The sequence below is a fragment of the Rousettus aegyptiacus genome, unplaced genomic scaffold (assembly GCF_014176215.1).
Source record: "Rousettus aegyptiacus isolate mRouAeg1 unplaced genomic scaffold, mRouAeg1.p scaffold_m13_p_2, whole genome shotgun sequence".
In the NCBI taxonomy this organism is placed as follows: domain Eukaryota; kingdom Metazoa; phylum Chordata; class Mammalia; order Chiroptera; family Pteropodidae; genus Rousettus; species Rousettus aegyptiacus.
This window is the reverse complement of record NW_023416295.1, coordinates 159529911-159552475: the sequence shown is the minus strand read 5'-3', so window position 1 is coordinate 159552475 and position 22565 is coordinate 159529911. Positions and strand designations below refer to the sequence as shown.

The 22565-nt window shown below is 37.7% G+C and overlaps 1 long non-coding RNA gene across 1 annotated transcript in view; it reads right to left on the bottom strand.

Annotated features, from left to right (window-relative positions):
- The window catches only part of LOC118613739, a 28018-nt gene extending 20615 nt beyond the window's left edge, over positions 1 to 7403 (bottom strand). Inside the window, exon 1 of the long non-coding RNA XR_004955770.1 lies at positions 7351 to 7403. This is a non-coding gene — a long non-coding RNA (uncharacterized LOC118613739). The remainder of the gene's footprint in view (positions 1 to 7350) is intronic.
- Positions 7404 to 22565: the final 15162 nt, after the last annotated feature.

Here is a 22565-nt window from a genome sequence, read left to right as displayed (position 1 = left end):
TATGATGTTAGCTATGGGTGTTTTAAAATTTTTTAAAAATAAGATTGGGGAAGATCCTTTCTACTTCTAGTTTCTTATTCTTTTTTTTAAACATGAAAATGTATTAGATTTTGTTATTTGTTTTTTTTGTGTCTGTTGAGATGATCGGGTGGATTTTTTCCTTCATTATATTAATATGGTGGATTACATTAATTGATTTTCTGATGTTAAAGCAACCTTACATTTCCAAAATAAATCTCACCTACCATATCAAGATTTGGTTTGATATTATTTTGTTGAGAAATTTTGCATCTATATTTATAAGAGATATTTGTCTATAGTATTCTTTTCTTATTATGTCTGTGTCTGATTTTGGTAGTAGAGTAATACTGACCCCGTAGAATGAATTATGACACGTCCTCTTCTATTTTTTTTGAAGAGTTTGTGAAGAATTGCTATTACTATTATAATTTTTTAATGTTAGGTAGAATTATCAGGAAAGCCATCTGGTCCTCAGTTTTTCTTCTGGGCAGTTTAAAAATTACTAACTCAATCTCTCTATCTATTATAGGTCTAACCAGATTTTCTATTTATTTTTGAGCAAGTTTTGCTAGTTCGTGTTTATCTATAAATTTGTTTATTTCATCTAAGTTATCCATTTTATTTTCTAGATTTTGGAGAAGTAGTTAAGGAAGTAAATGAATACATATTATCTTTTTAACGTAACTAGGGTGGTTATATTATTAGCTTTTTTAGTAAGTTCTTTCAGCTTCTCTCACTAAAGCAAATGGTCATTTGGTGCCTTCTGTATTGCAACATCCAGTTCTTACTTTCTCCTTCTGTATGTGTGTGTGTGTGTGTGTGTGTGTGTGTGTGTGTGTGTGTGTGTTCTGTGGATGGGTTTGTTGGACCTCTTGATTGAGTGTTTTTTCTGAAATGGGAGACCTATATTTCGTGGGTAGGTGCTGTTTCTTCTGTATTCCAAAATGTCTTCAGGTTGATCTCAGAAGACCCTGTGCTCTGTGCAGCAGATGGAGAATTTCCTAGAACTGAGTAGAAGATGAATATTATCTCATTTCTAAGATTTCACCTTACCTGACTTCTCCCTCTTGGTGGGGCCTCACTATTGGGTGTTTGATAGGGGTCCCAGCAGTTTTAAAGAAAACTTGGTTTTAATTTAGTACCAGAATCTAGACTATTTTATTGGCACAGAATTAAGTCAAATATAATTTTTGAAATCAATGACAAAGAATGGTTAGGTATGTTATCATAAAATAAATGATAACTTTAGGATCAAAGTCAACAAAGATGAACATTGTGCTCTGTTATTGAAATATTACTAACCATTCAAATGTAGCTCTCAAATTTACTATAGTATATAAACAACTTTATCTTCCCTTTTTGGGGGGAGTCAAGCCTTTTCGTTCCAGTCAAGCTTTCAGCTGATTGGATGAGGCCCACTCACATTAGGGAGGGCAATCAGATTTACTCAATCTACTAATTTAAGTGGTAATCTCATTCAAAAACACCCCTACAGAAACACCCAGAATAACATTTGATGAAATATCTGGGCATCATTTAGTGCAGCCAAGCTGACATATAAAATTAACCATCACGCTCCCTCCATTCTTCCTTTCTTGACTCATCCTTTTGGCTGTAGTTACCCAGAGTAGAGCTTCTGTTGCACTGAATGAGCAGATTGTGGCTCAAATGCCATCATTCTTGCTACTTTTATCAAGATTTATTGGATTTTTCTTAAATGAATGTTTCTCTATTTGCTAGAGGCAATTAGGAAAACTTCCAGACTTAAAGATTTTAAATCCATTGAATAAAATGTTTCTCTTTATCACCTTCCCTTCTTCTCTTCTTGTTGGAATTTATCCTTTTTTATCCTTTCCTTTCCTTTCCTTTCATTTCTTCTTCCAACACATGTTTATTAGGGCTTCTAGCTCTACCACAGTTATATTAAGAGAAAAGTAATTTATTCAACAATTCTTGTTTATCAGACTCTTAGAGGAAATAAGTTGTCAATGTTGGAGATATAAGAACTTTGAATATGGAAACTGAATGCCAGTGTGATCAGGGAAAGAGGTATACATTGGTAAAGATCAGACAAGGTCTTTTTATAATGGAATTTTTACCTCAAAAATTACTTGTATTTTGTGCCTTAGAGGAGAATAGTACTTGGTGGATTATGCATTTATTGGTTTCAGTGTTCCACATTTTGGATTCAGCCTCAGTTTTCAGATTTTAATTTTTTCAATTAGTACATATAATTTACATAATTGCCTTTTCTTTTAATGAATTTAAATATTAGTCTAAACTAATAACTCAGTCACTATAGCCAAATAACATAACAATGAGTTTTGTTATTTGAGCATAACTTTATTAAATATTTTTATGCCTAGTATAGCTAAAATTTCATTTTATAGATATTGTATATTGTATGTCTTAAAGCAGTGATTTATTTAGATTTTTCCCTGAATTATTTGTGCTGCTACATTAGGAAATCGAATGATGATTTTGTAATTTTCTTTATTAAAAATAGCTGAAGCAGTTGTTTTGAAACTAGTGGGAGATGATCCATTTCTAATCCACCATGTTAATCATGCATGCTTGGGGGGAGTATTTTGAAATCAAAGTTTTAAGAATGATTATTATTTCCTTAAACAATAGGCATTTATTTTGTAGATGTGTGTATGTGCATATATGCGCATATAGATATGTTTTTGTGCAATTCAAGAAAAGGAGATTAAATGCTTTTATGTCCAAGAACCCGTGCTAGAGACACACCAATCCTTTACCAGCTTTCAGTTTACCTGAAGGGTAAGGGATGTGTAACTAAGAGAGGAGAAAATCTAAGACAGTTATTTCAACGGTTAGAATAAATATGTGAAGTGTCAGAGAAGAGAATAAATGCAATTTGTTGGAGGGTCCAGGAAATGCATAAAGGAAGTGATATTGAGATTAGTAATATATACATTTTGAGTAGCAATTAATTGCTTCTGCTTCCATGTTCTTTGCTTCTGCATTGTAGTTTTTCATGCATTCAGCTTTAGCACATTTCATCATTTATATTTGCTTATCTGACAAGTTTTAAAGCTTCTTGAGGACAGGGGTCTCATCATTGTCATATGCGCTTTAAGTATCTGCTATTCTTTTGTATCCTTTAATAATCCCCAGGGTAGTTGCTGAACAAATGCTTGTTGAACTAAATATAGCACTGCTATAAAGAGAAAATCATGCAGAAGCTCAGAGCTCTAGTCTATATGAGTCAAAACCTTTGATAAGAGGGTTTAAGATTAACAGATAAATGCTATGGAATTAATTAACACTTTCCTCCGAAAAGCAATCAGGGCCCAGATATGGATAAGACCAAAAGCTATGAAAATGTTTTTGAGGAGAAAGGAGTGTATGGTAGGATATCCTTGTTTATAGACACAAGAGAGAAAAAGAAGTAAATGGCGCTTGTAACTGTTGAATAGTGACCGGAATACTTAATTTTTATCCATGAATATAGATTTTCTTTAACTTTTGCTATGGATTAACTATGAGGCCTACTTATCCAAGGCTGTGTTACAAGATAGATAAAGAAGATTTGGTGTCTGTCCTCAAGGAACTTTTCAAAATATTTTAAAATCAGAAACATATTATTAGCGTTGTTTCTCTTGCTTCTGCCTTCCCAATTTCTCATAACTAGGGCTATTGATTCTCCCCACCCAACATCAGCTTTATCCTGATTCTAAATCTAATTCTGAGATTTAGAAATATTATTTCATTATTTAGGAGGTCTCGAAAATGAGCGCCATTCCTAGACCTGGGATCCAAGATCCAGAACCCAGTGATGTGTGTTGGTCCATATTGCTTCCCTGAATCTTCTCCTTAAAAGTTTGTCTTGGGATGGACACTGCTTTGTTGTCACATGGCTAGACTTGTAGTACTTGCTACCCTATCTCTTTTATCTGGTCTGGCCCCTTCCTTCCCCCAGGCTTCTGCCTTAGCCCTCTCTCTTTTGTCACCATATCTCTCTGCCCATTTCCTCTAGTTCTCTGGCACCAAATATCAACTTGTTTGGTTCTTTCCAGTCTCTTTTTCTGAGGGCTGGGGCATCATTCTGGCATGTCAGACTTCAGGCTCCAACTCTACAGGGAATGATTATATCTTCCAGGACTGCCATTATTGTCCTCTTCCCATTTCTTGAGAGTTTTTGTTCTCCTCCTTTGTGAAGTTGCCATTCCCGTGCGCTCTGTCAGAACAGGTCACCCAGGAGTAACAGTTTTCTGAATTTTGCGATTTGCTGGACCCCTTGAATTCTAAACCTTAGACTATCCAACTACCTGTCTCTGGAACGGTGTCTGTAGCTGGACCAGATTTTGCAACTCCCACCTTCATTCTTATTCTACCTGTTTTCTTCCAGCTCCATGTTTTTGAGGTCCCGTCATGCTTCAAGATCAAGTCCAGGTAGGGATTGCCAAATAGATCTGCTTGTATTAAATGATGCTTCTAATCTAGTTTGAATAATTTTCTTAACAGTTATGAATGTGCATATATATATAAATATATCCATTCATAAGCCATCATCTCTAAATATTAACTTTGTGTCCAAATGTTGCTATTTTTTTCATCTATCCATCCTTCTATCTAGTCACATATCTATCCATCTATTCATCCATCTAGCAGGTCTTTGGCAAGAAACTACTGAATTTATATCATCTGGCTCAAATGATGTTTCATAAATACAAGCCATACAAATACACTGAAGATAAAACTGCCAACTTAAGAGTTTCTAAGATGACAATATGAATTCTTTAACTTTTGTGCTATGTAATTATGAGTTATAAATTCTAGACCATGAATGTAACTTTGAGACTAAGCATATTTTAAGTTCAAGTTATAAAAATATGATCTCAACTCTATTACATGGAATTTTAAAGCTAACTGTTATGTGTCAGGTACTTTACATACTTTATGAGATAGGTTTTATCATTATCCAGAATTTAAGATATGAAAATAAAAAAATGGAGGCTCAGGGAAAATTAAGTACCTTGTTCAAAGTCAATTTTCAGAAAGCAGTAGAGAGAGATTATAATTTAGGTATTTCTAGGTTCAAGGTCCAGGCTCTTACATCTCACCATATTACTTCTCTAATATTTAATAAAGATTAAAAGCAACATTTGAAATTTCACAATCCAATCCTATTAGAACAGTCTATTCTTTTTTCTTTAAAATGATTGCTTTTTTATTTGTCCTGATAAACCTATCATTACAAGGGAATGTTCTATGGTCACCTCCAACCCGCGCCATGCCCCCAGCATTTTTTTATAATTTAAATGATCAGGGAAACAGCTACAGAAAGGGTTTTTCCCAGTAAAAAGAATACACATATCTTCACTTCTGCTCAAGAACTTTACTTTTGGTGCAATATATCAACCCCTCTCTCAAATTTTAACAGCTCTGAATTTTTACCAAATTCTATCAATACCCTTTACATGGTTTTCCAGTCCATAACAGAAAGAGGTAGGAATGATGAAGGCATATAACTGCAAGAAATAAAAGCTGCTGGGCTTTGATGAAAGAATAGGAAAACCATAAAAGCAGGCTAAGGTTCTATAAAAACACTATTTAAGAGACCATTTATCGTCAGACACTAAACATACCTGCCTCAGTAAGGTATTGTCATATGATAATTGCCTCTTTACAACCATTTTGAAGGAAGCTGGTGCATAGGGACACACTTTATTATGACTTTGGGAACCCAGCAAAAGATTAAAATATATTCCAGTTCTTTCTCTCGGAAGACAGGAGAGTTTGTACTACACATGAGAGTGCTGAAATCCATAATGGTTTTAGGGCTTCAAGGAACAGGCATCTATTATCTGAAAAATTCACTCATTTGGAATATGCATCCCAGTGCTACTTCTTACCTGCTTTGTGACCTTAGAAAAGTCCTCGTTTCTCGTAGTGTGAGACTAATAATAATAATGGTGGGTTTGTTGTGAGGATTACATTAGATGGAGCGCTAACACGGCTCCTAGTATATGGTAAATACTTTTAAAAAGTTTGCTGTTGTTTTTTAAGTTCTGTCCATTTGCATTTTGCCCGTGTTTTACTTCAATCCATGGACTTGGGTCTTTTGCATTTTAGCGTTTAAGAAAATTCATCTGCAGAGATGAATTTATTAGGCAGTTTGCTTGAAGTATCTTGGGATCCATCCTTGCCTGAGCTCCTCATTACTTCTTACAATTACATGAGACTCAATTACATTTCTCATCTCTTCTTTTCTTGCCCAGTCACTCCATAGAAACCACATGACAGTAGCCATGATCTAGTTTAAGGAGCACTAGGCCACTCTCTGGAGACCCAGATTTTATTATGTCTCCGCCAGTTAATTCACTGTGTGAATTTGGGTAAGCAGCTTAACTTCTCTGAGTTTTGTTAGTCAGAGTTATTTCTTAATATTTCTACCACCTGCTTTTATACCATCTTTATCAGTCTTTGGAACTGTTTAAATGCTTTCTTTGGATGAATTTAAATATATGTATAGTATAGGGTTTAAGTAGATGGACTCTGAGGTCAGTTTGACTAGCTGTGTCACTTACTAGCTCTGTGGGGGTAGACAAATTACCTAACTTGCCTGTACCTCAGTCTACTTATTTATAAAATGGGGAAGTATATACTTTGTGAAGTTGTTCTGAGGATTTAAAAACAACTACTAACACACCTGCAGCATTTGAAATCATGCCCACCACATATTCAAAGCCTCATAAGGGATACAAAAATAAATAAATTTTTAAAGAGCTGGCAACTAAGTGGGAGAGATTAAAACATATACCAATAACAAAAAAGAGTATGATGAATGTTCAATAGATGAGAAGTGGTCGAGCCTGGTGGAACATGGAGGATGGCATATTTAGTTCCAATCAAAAGGACCAGAGAAGCTCTCATGAAGGTCGACTGTGGTCTAGACACGGAGGAATGTTAGGTATCAAGGGGAGGGATTCTTTGTAGAAGGAACACAGGAAGTACCTGAAGTGTAGCTCTTTTGGGCTGTAGTATTGATGCTGAATGAGGGTGTGTACAGGGAGATGAAGTTGGGAGAGTGGCCAGTGATTAGATGAGCAAGAGATTTAGTGCTTGCTAAGGGGTGCAGAGTTGACTCTATCAGTAGTGGGGATTTAGGATAAAGACTCGGGTAATTCAGTCAAGGAGAAATTAGGAGAGAGAGAAACTGGTGTCCAAGAGAACAATGAGGGGCCATTGGAACAATCTGGGTGAGAGATTTTAAGGGTCTAAAGTGGAGAAATTATTGTGGGGCAAAGAGAAGGGATAGAATTGAGAACCGGAATGGTCAATGCTTATGTATCTTCTTACCTGCTTTTGTTCCTTTTCCTCCCTGCTATGTGGTTCCTTCTGTCAACCTTCTCAGGTCCTATGGAATTCCCTTTGTCTTCACCCATCTCTACTCAGTAATCCACATATATATATAAACATGAAAGGGTGACATGGTAAACCCTTGGTTAGCTAGGAAGTCAATGGCTTTTACTCCCACTTGTTTAAGGTAGGAGGGATGTTTTAAAAAGCAGAAAATAATCACACAACAAATAGCTTCTGTTTAATGGGAGAGAGGCTTCTAAGCAATAACTAACCTGAAAGGTTTTCTTTTCTTACAGGAAACCAATCTATGAGAGGTGCATTTAAACCTCATAATTATGTCATTATGTATCTGCAATAGATACTGTGTAGCAGAAAGTTCATGGGGGTGGGGGGGGGATGGAATTTTATGATGCAGCATCTGTGTTATGGAGAGCATTGTTTATCATCATTGCCTTACTTTGTGTAATAGCAAATAGGAAAGGGACCATCTAGATCAACAGAAACAACTATTGTAGATGGCATCTATACATTGCAAGGCAGACATTCTCTTTACTTGAAAGAGTACGTTTTAAGCAATTGAAGGTCATGAGGATTCTCTTTAATTAGTTACCTCTGGTCTGACAAAAGAAGGTGAAGTTCAGAAATCTGTGTGAAATACAAATTAGAAACCAATCAGTGAATACTGATGCAGCAGAATAAAAAAGGATAAGACAGGAACCAGGTGGAATGCAACGGAATAACAAAAGAAGACAGGAACCAGGTGGAAACATAATGTTAACAATTTTAGAGTGACAGTGATGCCCTACTGAGAATAGATTGTTAATGAAACCCAGAACCACCCTGTAGCAATTATTCTTCATTGATGTATATGAGTATATATGTATATATACATCTATGCATATATTATATTATGTATATGTACATCTATGCATAGATGTATATATACATGCATGTATGTCAATGAAGGATAATTCATTCAACAAATTTTTACTGAACTCTTATTGTGTCCCAGACACTGTGAAGGTGCTGGGGAAAAAGTCAACAAAAACAGATCAAGTCCTGAAGAGAGACAAACAATAAATATCAAATCATGTGATAATAAATATTAAGAATAAGAATACCAAGAAATGTTAAGGGGACAGAGGAAGATAGGTGAAGGGAAGGTTGTGTTTCATATAGTATATTTAGGAAGGGCCTTCTTAGGCTATTTTTGAGCCGAGACTTGAAGGAAGGCTTGCAGAGATATGGGAAGAAAAAGTGGTCCAGCCAGAGGAGACAGGTAGTACAAAGCCATGAGGTTTTTTGAGAAACAGCAATGAGACAGGGTGGTGGAGCAGGGAGAGGGAGAAGGAGATGGTAGGAGATGGAGTCGAAGAAACAGTGAGGTCTTTCAGGCTCTTGCAGAGCATAGTAAAGACTTGGATTTTATTCTGAGTCATATGAGAAGCTTCTAGAAGCATATTATTAATATGTTATGCTAACCACATAGAGTTAATTTTACAACTTGCACCTAGTTCTTCATGATCCTATTTTTGCATCCATAAATTCCTGAAATAAGAGCTGTCCCCATCCAGCCTTCTTTTTCTTGCTTATCTACTTCTCATCGGCGTACTGCAAAGGTAGCTCTAGATTCTGTCCTGGGTCTTGCCACTGTATACTTAGATAGTTTTACTAAAGCATCCTTCTTACTCAGTTTTCCTACCAAAAAAAAGGTGATACTCACACCAAACTTAATTTATTAATGATTAACAAGAAAAAAAAATTAAAATGTCCAAACTCTTGATATTATAATATTTCTTGTATTTTACACAGTTGGCACCAGGCTTAGTATGTAGCAGGTACACAATAAAGGGTTGTAGATTTGAGTTAGAAAGGTAAAATGGGAGGATACATAAAACATTCTCCAAGTTTCTTTAGGGCTAATATAATTTTATTTGCTCATCTAAAAAGATATTCTTTCTGAATAGTGTTACTCTTGTTACCCAAAAAGCAATTTATTAAGGTTTTCAAAGTGTCATCCTGCTTCTGTGATACTTTTTTTCAAGAGTTTTATTTCTTAAATTAGGGAGTGAAATAGTTGATTATTCTTAGATTTATTTTTTTGACAATGATACGGATAATATGTATTTAATTATTTCTTTCACAAAATGTTGTCAGCATTTTAGAACACACCTTCTTTTATAAAGCATTGCACAATGTTCTGCGATACTTTTTCATACTTCGAGTCTAGTTTTTGTGGCAAATTCTTTGCAAAAATGGTAAAAAATTCTTCCTTTTCCTTTATGCATGCCTCTTTCTGATGTGACTTTGCAGTAACTCCCATCAAAAGGTAGTATCTATATCTCTGCTCCTTCTGGACTTGACAAAGTGACTTACTTTGGCCAATGGGAAATTAGTACTTATGATGTAAGTACAGCTTTGAAAAGTACTATGCAGAGGACCCTCCCTTTATGCTCTTGGTAATCCTGTGACCATCTTGTGCATAAGCTCAGGCTTATCAGCTGGATGGAGGAACATATGGATGATCACCTCCTTGCCATTGCCAACAGCCAAACACCCACAAGACATGCTGACGAGGCCATTATCAGCCAGGTGACACATGATTGAGCCTGACCAACACCATGTGGACTAGGGATGAACCATCCCAGCTGAGCCTAACCTAAATTGCTAATCCACAGAATTGTGAGCAAATAAATGTTTTAAGTGATAAGTTCAAGGCAGAGAAATGTAACTGATACATTTCATATTCCTATTAGTTGCTTTTATTTTGTGAAGGTTAAAGTCTGTTTTCTTTTTGCTTCTCTTTCCTCCAAAAACACACTCTGTGGTAGAGACAACTAGTCCCCCAAATCCATTTTCTCTTTTTTGTTTTATTAATAGATACCCCCCTTCCCCTACCTTCCCACATTTGTGTTTTATTTGAATACGTGGCTATCTGGCTTAAGACTAAATTTCATAGCTTCTCTTGCAGCTAAGATGTGGTCATCTGACAAAGTTGTGGTCAGTGGGAAGTGAGTGAAAAATCTGTGCTAAAAATGCTGCTTGCATTCTACTCTTTTTTCCCTCTCATTTTCCCCTCCCCATTTTCTTAGACTGGGAAATGGGGTCACCTTAGACCCAGAGAGGGAAGCCATATGTGTGTAGATGGCAGAGATGACCCATGTGCTTGGGTCCCAGGAGGACTATGCAGACCAGACTTACCCAACCTGGACCATTCGCCTACTCCTGATCTTTTCTGTGGGAGAAAAAGAAACTTCTATCTTAAGTATGCCACTATATTTTCAGGTCTCTTTGTTACACCAGCTTGATTTTCACCCTAACTCATACTTAACAAATACACAGCAGACACAAACACATAAACACACACACTACCTAACACAGCACTTTGAATTTGGGAACTCAATAAACGCTAGATTCATGCACTTATTCAATAACGGTTCATGAGCTCCTATTATGTGTTCGGCACAGAGTTGCGTAGATAATTACGTTTTGTGGGGCAGGGAGCAGGAGTTGACAAATGAGCGGGGAAAGATAGAAAATAAGTAACTAAAAGGGGGAAATTAAAGGTGGAGAGTACTGTAACAGAGGACTCTGTCAGGGGTGATATCCAGGGAAAATGAAAGGATTTGGACATCTCTTAAAAGTTTGCTGCACTGGGATGAAACACAAATCATGAAACGAAGCATCCATTCAATGCACCTGTACAATCACTCGCACAGAATATGGAGGCCTCCTCTCACTTGTTTCTGGGTCACTGACCCTGAGCTGAGGCAGGTAGGGGGTGGCCATTGGTTTACTGTTTTCTCACTTCAGATTTTTAACACTAGCTTTTCAAAGGGCTTTGTATGTTGGGTATAAGGGTGGCGGTGGGGACAGAGGTTAGGTTTAGAGGATTACTGACAATCCTGTAATAACTTTTGAAATAGCTTTTCAGATCAATTCCCATTCATTTCCCACTTTAGAGAAAAAAGAGGACCAGGGAAGGATCAACAGTTATAAGAAAAACTAAGAGAAAAAAACCAACTCTCCCTATACCTTGGAAATGGAAGATGTCTCTTTGTTTTCATGTCCCAGTTTCTTTTTCCTACCATCCTCTGTGGCTTATTTCTGTTTTCCTTCTATCATCCACAATGTTTTTGTTTTTTTTGTTTTGTTTTGTTTTGTTTTTAATATTGAAAATATCCTGGGCGGAAGATATTTAGTGATATTGCAAATATTCAAGAATAGAACGTTTATAATATATTGGGTTAACTAAGAGATGCTAAGCATGAAAAAGAATCTTATCAAATTAGGTAGTTCCATTTTATCTAATTACACCAAACTGCCTGTCCTGCACATTTGCAGTAGTGACATTTTTAATCTCGTGTTATTACGGCCTTTCTCTTTATGAATGCCTTGCCCATTGTGCCTTATATTTTCAGAGTATCTTTTATTTTCAGGTGTAGGATATATGGCATTATAGGGATCATTTACCCTCCAAAGCCCTCAGTTTTCTCATCTGTAAAATGACTAGATAATCCCTGAAATCTCTACGGGTCCCAAGTTCTACTATTTGAGTTCCCTTATAAACATATTGATTACAGTCTGGTGACAACTGTAGCTACAATGACAACAGGATGATGAAGCGTATTAGCATTAGTGTTAATGCAATAATCAGCTGTGTTTTGTTCCATATGGCAATTTATTTCAACAATTAAGCCAAACTCCATCTGTTTTGGCATAAACAATTTTTTTTTTTTCAGATGGGTTCCTGAACTACATCTTTGGAAATCATTTTACGTTCTTTAAAAATTGCTATCAACAAAGGACAACCGTGTAGAGTCTTCCTAATTAAAAAAAAAAATCACTACTGCCAAAGGCCATCTTATTTGACAAAAGAATTGTTTCGCTATTTGACCTCACGAATGTGTTGCATGGTCTAATCGATAGTCTCAGAAAAGGGAGATAAATCTCGGAGTTGGTGTGGAGAGAAAGCGCACAGGGCACTCATTTCTGGAGCAGGCAAAGCAAGCCTCAACGCTGTCGCCAGCAGCTTTCTATTTTTGCGACCTGAGGATCCTGTTGGGACAGGATGTGCCTCAATTTGTGATGGAGACAAGGCGAACAGTGCATTCCACACATCCAGCAGGGGTGCCTTTCTTTGGCTGGGGTTGAGCTGCATTGACAGAATAGCAACAGGGAACATTTGTCTTTATCTTTAGAGCACTTGACAAGAGGCATGATTACTGCTGTAAGGGTATCAAAATAAAGGAAAAAATGGGCTGTCCAAGAGCCCTGTTATTTATCACATTCAGAAACGCTAACCCAGACTAGCAAGGATAGACATTCCTTGTCAAATTGCCTCTAAAAATCATTATTTTCCTCCCTCGCGATAATCTGTGAAGCCCATGGGTCTCACCTGTGCTGTCCTCCCACTCGCCTCGGCCCTGATCCCTGGTTTGCAAGTTAGGGACAGTCTTCTCCTGAGCTAGCTGTCCCTCTAAAGACAGGGAGCTGCCTCTGTGGGGTTCATTGCATGTGCCAGCCCGACAATAAGCGCACCATTCCCTGCTTGTTCAGGAAATACAGAAAGAAAAAAAAAATGCTAGCTGGCAGCTTATTAACAAATATCGAATGTATACAGCAAAAATTCGATTTATTGGGCAGCAAGTGTTAGGATGTCTCCAGGCAAATTAGAGCTGAAGCTGACTTCGTTCAACCCCTTTATTTATTTTGCTGTTCCTTGTTTTCTAATTAGGCAGGCTTTCTTCTGCTTTATAAACATCCTCTCTGCCTAAATCATTGCAGGTCTATTGAATCCTGAACACAATAGGCTTACACAGTCATAGTTATACCACGATAGGGAGGTATAATTCAACGTTTGCATATAGGCCCCAAATTGTTTCAAGAGTGATTCTAAATGCCTTTATGACATAGTAGCACTGCCCTGCTATGACTTGTGGGGACTAACGGTGCTATAGCCAATGATCTTTCCAAAGAAACTGTGAACAGGAGATGAGTATAAGTAGTATTTGCTTTGAAAGGCCACCTCCTTCAGTGTATGGCACCAGAGTAGTTTTTTTTTTTTTTTTTAAGTGTTCTCTTTCAGCAGGCCTTTGCAAAAGAGGGCACTTGGTCACAATTCTTCATGAAGAGCAATTCAAGAATTAAATCAATGGCCACGTCCCAAAGCTTGTTCGGAATTCAACATTTTATTTGGACTTGGCATTCTCGTGTAGGGTTTAGAGCAACCTTGGCTGTCCATTAGAATTGTCTGAGGAGCTTTGAAAACCTATTGATGCCCAAGTTCCTTCCAGACAAATTAAATAGGAATTGTGGAGAGTGGGACCAGGGCTTTGAGATTTCTAAAAAAAAAACTCTCCAGATAATTCTAATGGGCAGTGAGGGTTAAAGCCAGTGGGTTTGTGGTGTTTTTATCATAAGAATACATCTAAGGAACTCTGTTCATTCATTTAATAAATATTAGAATGACTTCTGTATATTAGGAAAAAGACCATAGTAGGTTCAAGGACTTAGAAAGGGATTTTTGTGTTCTCAAATAGCTGGTAATCTAATAGAGGGCATGGGGTTTTTAGTCACACCACACGTATTTATTGAGTCTTACTATGTTTTCTAAGCATTGGAGAGTCAGTAGTGAATGAGAGAGGCAAGGTCCTGGTTATTTAACTTTACTTGGCTTTGACTTTTGTGTTGCATCTGAAAATTAACTTCCAGGAATTAGTAAACAGAAGATTATAATAATGAGTGGGTTTTGCAGATCAAACTTTTGCTTATAAATTTTGTATCGGGTGGGTAATCTTTATATTTTGCCATTGGCCAAAGAAGTGGGTTGTCTCTGAATATAATTATTATATTGTCAACCATAATAGTCTTTTTCTCGAGGGCGATTTCTCAAACAAATAATTTCAAAATCAATAAATACCCTGTAGCCTCCTGTTTTAGAATTTACTTATTCATGAGATGCTATCTCTCTGTAAATTCCCAGGAAGAATTCTTATTGCTTAATCCCACCATATTGGATTGAATGCTTATCAGTTCAAAATTAGCTCTTATTAAATTTTCTTGGAAACTTTGTAATCGTCTCAGGGGTTCCTTCCCTAGAGAGTTATTCTTACTTTTAAATCTTACATGAGTAGAAACTCATTTTAACATCCTAAAAATCATTAAACATTGGCCTGCTCATTTTCGAAGGTTCCGTTTCAATGATCGTTGGGGCACAGGTCATAAACAGTGCTTTTTAGAGAGACTATTTTGTGCTTTTTAAACAAAATGGTGCTTTTTCAAGATATTATTTTATATGGCTGTATGTTTTCATTATTAGACATTAACAGTCTCCATCACTGCCAGGTAGTGACAAATTGAAAGTGAAAGCAGGGTAGAAGCCAGTGTAGGTGCCTTCTTCTTTTTCACCTTAAAGGTTATTTCTGCTGTCCTTTTGTTTGGTCACAGTAGCATCAGCAGCTTCTCTCTAAATCTAGGATGTGATCTGGTGTCTATGGAATTATACCACCACATGCATGGCCAGGTAACTGAAGAGGGATGGTTGCTGTGACCACCTGACAGGGAGAGGAGGCGCCTGCTCAAGATGGCGAGAGCCTCAGAAATAATGTTCTGCTCTGGGCTCATTTGAATAATCTCTCCACTCATTAAACACAGCTGCAAGGCAAGAGGCAGCAGAGTTCAAAAGGCAAGCCAAGGGAATATATTAGTAATAGAATTATAGTTTAAGCCTTTAGGCCTGTTTCCCCAATATTTTTGTATTCCATTAATTACAACGAGAACACTTTTGTCACTTACTAAGAAAAAAAAGGTTAGAGGAATATTTTGACTAAGACACATAAGTAAAATGTATATGTTTTAAAAAAGTGTTAGGTATGCTGCAATTAAATTTTGAGACAAACTCTGAAAGTTATCCAATAAGACATTTTCTCATTGTGCAGTTTAAATCCCTGGTGAGCTGGGATTAAAAAACATTGGCTTGATTTAGCTTCATGAGTCACTTTACCCTTGGTTCATGGGCGCCCTCACACAGAAGACACAGAAGACTGTGTGAGGGCAGCTGTGTGTGTGTGTGTGTGTGTGTGTGTTGGCTCTGTTGGGTGATTTGCAATTCCCAGAATGCCTTTAACTTAGCCCTCATCAGAACATCAAATTTATTATAGAACCGGAAAATATTTAATGGAAGAAAGGAAACTGGAAATAAAAGGTGGAAACAAAAAGCGAGTTTCCTTTTGAAGATCTCGCTGGCAGCATTTCTCCTCCTCTCTGTTTTTGAGAGTCAGGGTCACTTTGGGCTCTTCTGGACTTGTAGCCTCTGAGATCATGTTTTTGCTCTTACTCTGTCCCTACCTCTAATCTCATCCACCACACCATCTTGCTGGGATGACTCACCATGACATTTTAAGATGTTAGGAATTTGATGTATTTAAATTCAGAATGGTTTAACTCCGAATTCAATTCTATGTCCTCCCTTGGGCTGCGGATTGAATTGAGTTGAGTTTTATTACCCCAGGGACTCATGTCCTCTTCCAATGTGGAAGCAAATGGCTTTCACTTTGTCACAGTTTCTGTATGGATTTTAAGGACATATTGAAGTCCAAGGTGAACGACTCTATCCTGCTCCTCTCCTCACATACCTGTCTACATGGATGGAAAGTGAGGGGAGATGTAACACAATGAGAGACCATAGGGAGATTCCGGTTCTCTGTTTTTATTCTCATTTCCGTATTAAAATCTTCCTAAGACATGATGCTAAGACAAAATGTTGAGCCAAAGTAAAAACACTGAATTCAAACTATTGAAGAGTTTTTCTTTTTCAGGAATCTTCTTCCATCCAACATTGTATGAATAAAGAATTATCAGGTGAGTTTTCCAGATACCTGAGTATATAGCAAAGTTTGAGGAAGAGTAAGCTAAATTGTTACTTGGGCTTCCATTTGCTCTCTGCCTCTATGTGATTTTGTGTGAAATGACAGGCATGAAGTGATTGCGGTAGGATGAAAAATGGACCCACAGAAGAACTCTACATCCTAATTCCTAGAATCTGTGAATGGTACTTAATATGGAAAAAAAAGGTTTGGGGCGGGTCTCTGTGGATATAATTAAGTGAAGAATCTTGAGATGAGGAGATTACCTAGGATTATCTGATTGAGTCCTAAATATAATCACAAGTACCCTCATATTAGAAAGGCAGTGGAAAAGTTGACATTCGTAGACAAGAAGGTGATGTGGAGATGGGACAGAGAGAGATTTTAAGATACTGGCCTTGGATATTGGAGTGGCCACAGGGCAAGGAATGTCAGCAACCACCTTAAACTAGAAGAGGCAAGGAGTGAATTTTCCCCTAGAATCTCTGGAAAAAGTGTGGCCCTGACAACACCTTGATTTGGGCCCAGTAACACTGATTTTGGACTTCTGGGTTCCAGAACTGTGAGAGAATAAATTTCTGTTGTCTTAAGCCATCCAGAATGTGGTAATAAGAAATAGTAGAGAAAGACTCTCTCATAATATCCAAACATTGGGGCAAATGAACCTCCACGGTGTTTCATTTTTATAAACAACCTTCTAGGCTATTTGGAATTGTCCAGTCTCCTGTTTCAAATTCAGCACAAAATGTTTAGCAAAAGGAAAATAAGCCTACTAATTTAAGGGCTATAGACTAAATAGAAAACACAGACTTGGTATTTATTAAGTCATCCCTCTCTCTTATTTTTGGCCTGAAGTTACCAGTTCTCACAATCTGAATGTTTTTTCCCTCAGGAAGGAAGTAGATAGCATTGGATGTGATACAAATAGCTTTTCTTGGATAAAGATCTGAGAATGATCATTGATCTAAGCTGTAAATACCCCATTCTCCTTTCAGGACCTTCTCTTTTGGATGAGGGTAAGACAATAAAGGCAATCTATGTTCCGATCCTAGGGTAACTTTCTCAGTTCTGATCCTAAGTCTGCCTCACGAGTCAGCAAGGGAACTCCACGGTTCCTTCTAGGCTAACTGCTAGAAGCAGGAAATAACAGTATTATTTCATAGAGTCTAGGGCACATTTTTTCTTCTTCACGTTTTAGCATATTTTATAGTTCATGGCATTTCAAATCACTGTTAACCTGGATTGACATCGAATTCTTCCCTGGAGAATTTGGGTTTCCTTCTGCCAGTCACTTGGGTCCACTATCAACCTGAAACCACTTTAGAATAAATTCTCAGCTTGAGGTTCTTTCTTGGTTATACTGATGGTGTGAATTAAAATCAAAACCTGCGCCCCAGCTCATGTTCCCAGGGGAGAGTGTTTAATCTCCTCCCCACCTAGTGCCAACTCTTCACTGTCCCTTTCTGTGTGTGTGGTGGGGTTATTTCTCATTTACTCTTACTTACACAGAAGGTGTAGTCTTTTATCCTTCCAGCTTTATGCAAGGGTGCATTTCCTCTCTTATTAGTTTATAAAATTATGTTCAAAGACAATAGGAGAACAAAAGGTTAGTGCTGTATCTAGAAGCTCTCCAGCAGGTAAGCTCAATTTATCTCCTTCATAGAGAGATTACCTTCCTTCCCTCATGACTGCATCTTTTATCTATAGCATACAGCCCTCTCCTCCATCCCCCCAGGGCCTCCCCAGACTTTCCCTTAAGGTAAAACAAGCTTGGCTGAATATGGCTCCACCCCCATGTTTGTTGTTCATAATTGTACCATCAACATGGGATGATGGTGCACCTTCAGGACTAGAGGGGAGTGGGTTTGGGCTTTATTGAACTTTACTAAAACATACAGTTTAGTCTTTTCTTAAAATCAACCCTACCCTGCCTGGTTATGCTCCCGCTGTGTTCTTGACTCACTTCATTGTTGGGCTGGAAAGATTGCATGGACGTTCACATTTCCACCATCCTCTTCCTCTTGTGTTATCTGTTTCTCCTGTGTACCTGTAGGCAGTACCTGCACATTTACTAATTTAGTGCCTTTTATTTCAACTACTTAACTTTGGTATGTTCTCTTCTGCTATATACAACAGACTGACCCTCTGAATTTCCCCATCTCATTAGCACATCTCACATAACTCACATCACAATGCTGACGCTTCCTACTTCCTAGAAGTAGGACTGTTTTCTTGTCATCTTTGACACCACTCTCAATTGGTCTTTTTCCTATTGTTCTGGCCACTCCTGACCCTTACATTTTGGTGTTTCTTAGGCTTCTTCCCTAGGCCTCTCTCTGATTTCACTCTGTATTCCTTCTCCAGTCCATCTTATCTATTATCTTAGAGTTTCAATTTGAATCGCTACACTGATGACTCCCCAATCCCTATCTGTGTTCCAGTGCCTCCACTGAGTTCTAAACCCGATTAATTATCTAGTTGCCTCAGACATGATCCAGAGGCACCTGAGATTCAGTACGTCTAAAAAGGAGCTCAGCACCTTTCCCACAAATGTCTATCCCTCCTGTATTTTTAATCTGAGTCAATGGCACCATCCTTCAGCCCTTGGCTCAGCCTCCAAACCTGGACATCATCCTTACTGCAAAACTGACTGACTTTACAGGTGAATTACATATTCTTTCATCTAAATCTTATTTCCCTCATTTATAGAGCAGGAATAATAATAATACTTATTTCATAGACTTGTGAAGACCTTATACATATGCATGTAGCAGTTAGCATAGTGACTGATGTATAATAAGTACTCGATTAATGTTATTTTTATTATATCGATTCCTTCCTTTCCAATAAACCCATATCCAGTTGATCATTAAATCTTCTTGTGCCGATCTCCCAATCCATTTCTACTACAAGTATCTGTCTTATTCAACCACTTCTTACATTTCCTTTGCTAGTTCAAGCCACTTGAATCTCTTGGGCAAATTATTTCAACTGGTTTCCTTGCCCCCCGTCTTGCTAGCCGTCACTCCATGTTCCACCATTCACACAGAATGGTCTTCCTTAATCGAACATCCGATTATATAATGCCTCCTCCTAGAGACCCTTACAACTTTCCGTTGTCCTAAACATGTCTAAATACCTTTATAGAGTCCCCTGGTCTGGCATCTGCTAATCTCTTCTGCCTTATCACCCGGTCATTTTGGACAACAGGGGTAGGCATGTGCCTCTCCCTCTCCACGAAAACTTTGTCCCTGCACTTCCTCTTAAAATCTCTTGCCTCTTTCTCTTTAATTAATTCCTATTTATTTTTCAGATCCTGATTCCCAAGTCTAGGTCACTCGTACCTCCTTAAGGACTTCTTTAGTATTCAGGTCACACTCATCACTTCACGCTGTTGAAATTGCCCATTTACCTTCTCCTGGGGTTGCCATATTTAATAGAAAAAAAACATAGGATACCTCTTTACATCTGAATCTCAGATAAACAATGAATAATTCTTCAGCATAAGTATGTCCCATGCAGCTCTTTCTTCTCCTACTAGACGGCTCTCACTTGAGGGCAGGGGGCATCATTGTTTCCCAACACCTAGCATTTTGCCTAATGTACTGCACACACTTTATCCATTGTTGACCGAGCGAATAAAACCACTAAATGAAGCGCAAAGGTACACTCATTATGCGTATATTATGTGCTGATGTGTTCCGGATCTATCTTTTTGATCGTATGTTAATCATGAAACACATTTTTCGAGTTCTGTAGTCTATCATTCAAGTGTGCTTTAAAGCAAGCAGGGGACTTAGAAATGGACCATCCTTACCACAATGTGCCTGTGCATATGTGATATGAAATGCCCATGTTTGAAATCTTTACTATGTCAGGACGAAGTTGAAATTTAAACCACAATTTTCACTGAAAGACAAAACCGAAGCAAAAATATAGCTTCCACAATTCAACCGCCTTTTCCTTTTTGATCAGTTTGAAGGGCTTTTGTTCTCTGTAATACAAGTGTTTTCTGTTCATGCATAGCAAAGACATAATCTAATCTCCAAGGTTTATTTGCCAAAAGAATCGTGGGATGTGGAAAGGAGCAAGGGTTTGCATTTTTATTAATTTGGGAGGCAAGTTCACCTGAGAATGAATGTGCAGATCTCTCTGAAGAACCTTTTCAAAATAAAAATATAACTCAGAGAAAGTTCACAGGCGTTTTCCAACCTGTGAACTTAGGAGGCTTAGTTAGCCAAACATTCGCATTGTGCACACTGTGAATGGAATAGAAGCAAGCCAGTTTCAAGGTAAATTCTTCATGCTCTGAACCACTGACTGCCCTCCTTCTACAGAGAACAACAGAAGCCCTCAGCCATTTTATAAAGTTCAAGATTACCTCGGGATCTGAGCTTTCCATTCTCTGCTGCAATGGGCCAATTCCTCTCTCCTTTAGTTGTGCTTATTCGGTGGTCCTAGTTTAACAAACAAAATGCTGGACTTCTTTTAAAAAAGGGATGAAACTTCATCCTGTGTTTTCTGATATACTAGTCTCAAGGTGAGTAACTATAAGGATCATGCCCTAGAATGTGCTGCATAAGATGAAATGAACCCTTTCATACTCATTAAACAAATCTTTTCCTGTTTTTGGTTAACAATAATACCAACACCTTTTAGTCTCTTTGGTAGCTGTATGATTTATGCAAGACTGAGACAAAAAAAAATCTACAAGAAAAGAAGGGCATATATCAACTATGTTTCCCAGGGGATTAAACACATTAAAATCAAGAGGCACTCTCATTGTAGGATTTAATTGAACTATTTTTCAGTAGCTGGTACTTAGTTTGCTTTATTTATATTTAATGTAGCTGTAAGTAGGATGACTGTGAATTGGGTCTCTGGGCTAATCATGCTGATGTGTTCAGGATGAAACTCAGGGGCTTTGCATAGCACAGTTCTGTAGTCAGGTCAGCACTGGGTTATTGAGTTTGTAAGGTTGGGGATGGGCTGTGTCAGGGCATGCTCTTCCAGAGGAGGAACATAAAATTGCACCTTGAGGCAACAAGATGAGTCAAGAGTAATTTACAGTGAGTGAGCAAAATGAAATCCTGCAGGAGGTCCAATTCGTTTTTGCCAGGAGGTGTCACTATTGTCAACACACATTACCTGAGATGGAGGGAAGATAAGAGGTGGTGGCTAGCATCATTTGACAATAGCAGAAGACAATTTCCTCAGTCTCTCCTTTTCCCTCCCGCCCTCTCTTCCTTCCCTCAATGCTTCAGTTTGCATCCTGTGTTTATATTACACGCAATGGTTATGTTGAATTGCTGTTATTAACATCAGGAGGAAAGATTCAGTGGTGGGAAAGAATGGAGAGGAATTCATCTATTTTTTGGGTCACCAACTCAAATTCACCGTAGGTTTTTTTTTCCCCCTCTTAGTCATGACTTAATGGCTCTAAACTAATGAAATTTTAATACCATAAAGTTGTGAGAACTGACCTCTTTGCATTTCTCTAGACCTGTGTAACTCCATAAAATTCCTTAAGATTATCCATAAAAGGTAGCGTAGATGATCTTCTGAGTTCATGCTCTGTGCTATTATTTAAGTTTTTAAAAATGGCATCAGAAACTCCTGAGTCACTTTTATTTTTGCTCTAGCTTTGAAGTCAGAGAGTTCGGTTTGAGACTGGCTCTATATAATCAAGCTATGTAACCTTGTTTGGCAAGTTATTTATTCTGCCAAAGCCTCAGTTTTCTCATATGTAATTTTGGGAGGATTAAGTACTAACAAATGAGATTTAATGCTAATAAATATATGCAAATCAATTAATGCATGGCACAGTTAGAGTCAATAAGAGTTAATTTTATTATTAATATTAGTATTGATGTCGGGATAGTAGAAAGGTCATACTCAGGTTTGAGGGTCATACTGTCCTTCAAACATCCCTAACTTTTCTGTCAGCAGTCCCTATGGGATTGGGAAAGACTTTATGCCCTATTTTTCTCACAGTCCCATATCCGACACTATTCTCCATTTGAGTTGATATTTTACAAATTTCTTTGAGATAATTCCTGAGACCTTATCCCCGGTTGGAAGATAGTGATTTCAATGACTTTTTCTTATTCCTCTTTGAAGATCTATGTTCTTCCCTTCTTACAAACTCCAGATCAACTTCTGCCTTCCATGTGCAGCCTTCCTCACCTTCCTTTTGCTGAATTTCTTTATCACTCAGAGTCTGTCTTCCACAAACTTGATTACTATCATCACTGTTTATTCTTTCTAGTAAAAAAACAGCTTTTTTACTTAAGGTTCAGAAGGACATTTATGTTTTCCCTCTGTTCCCTGCAGCACCCACCTTAC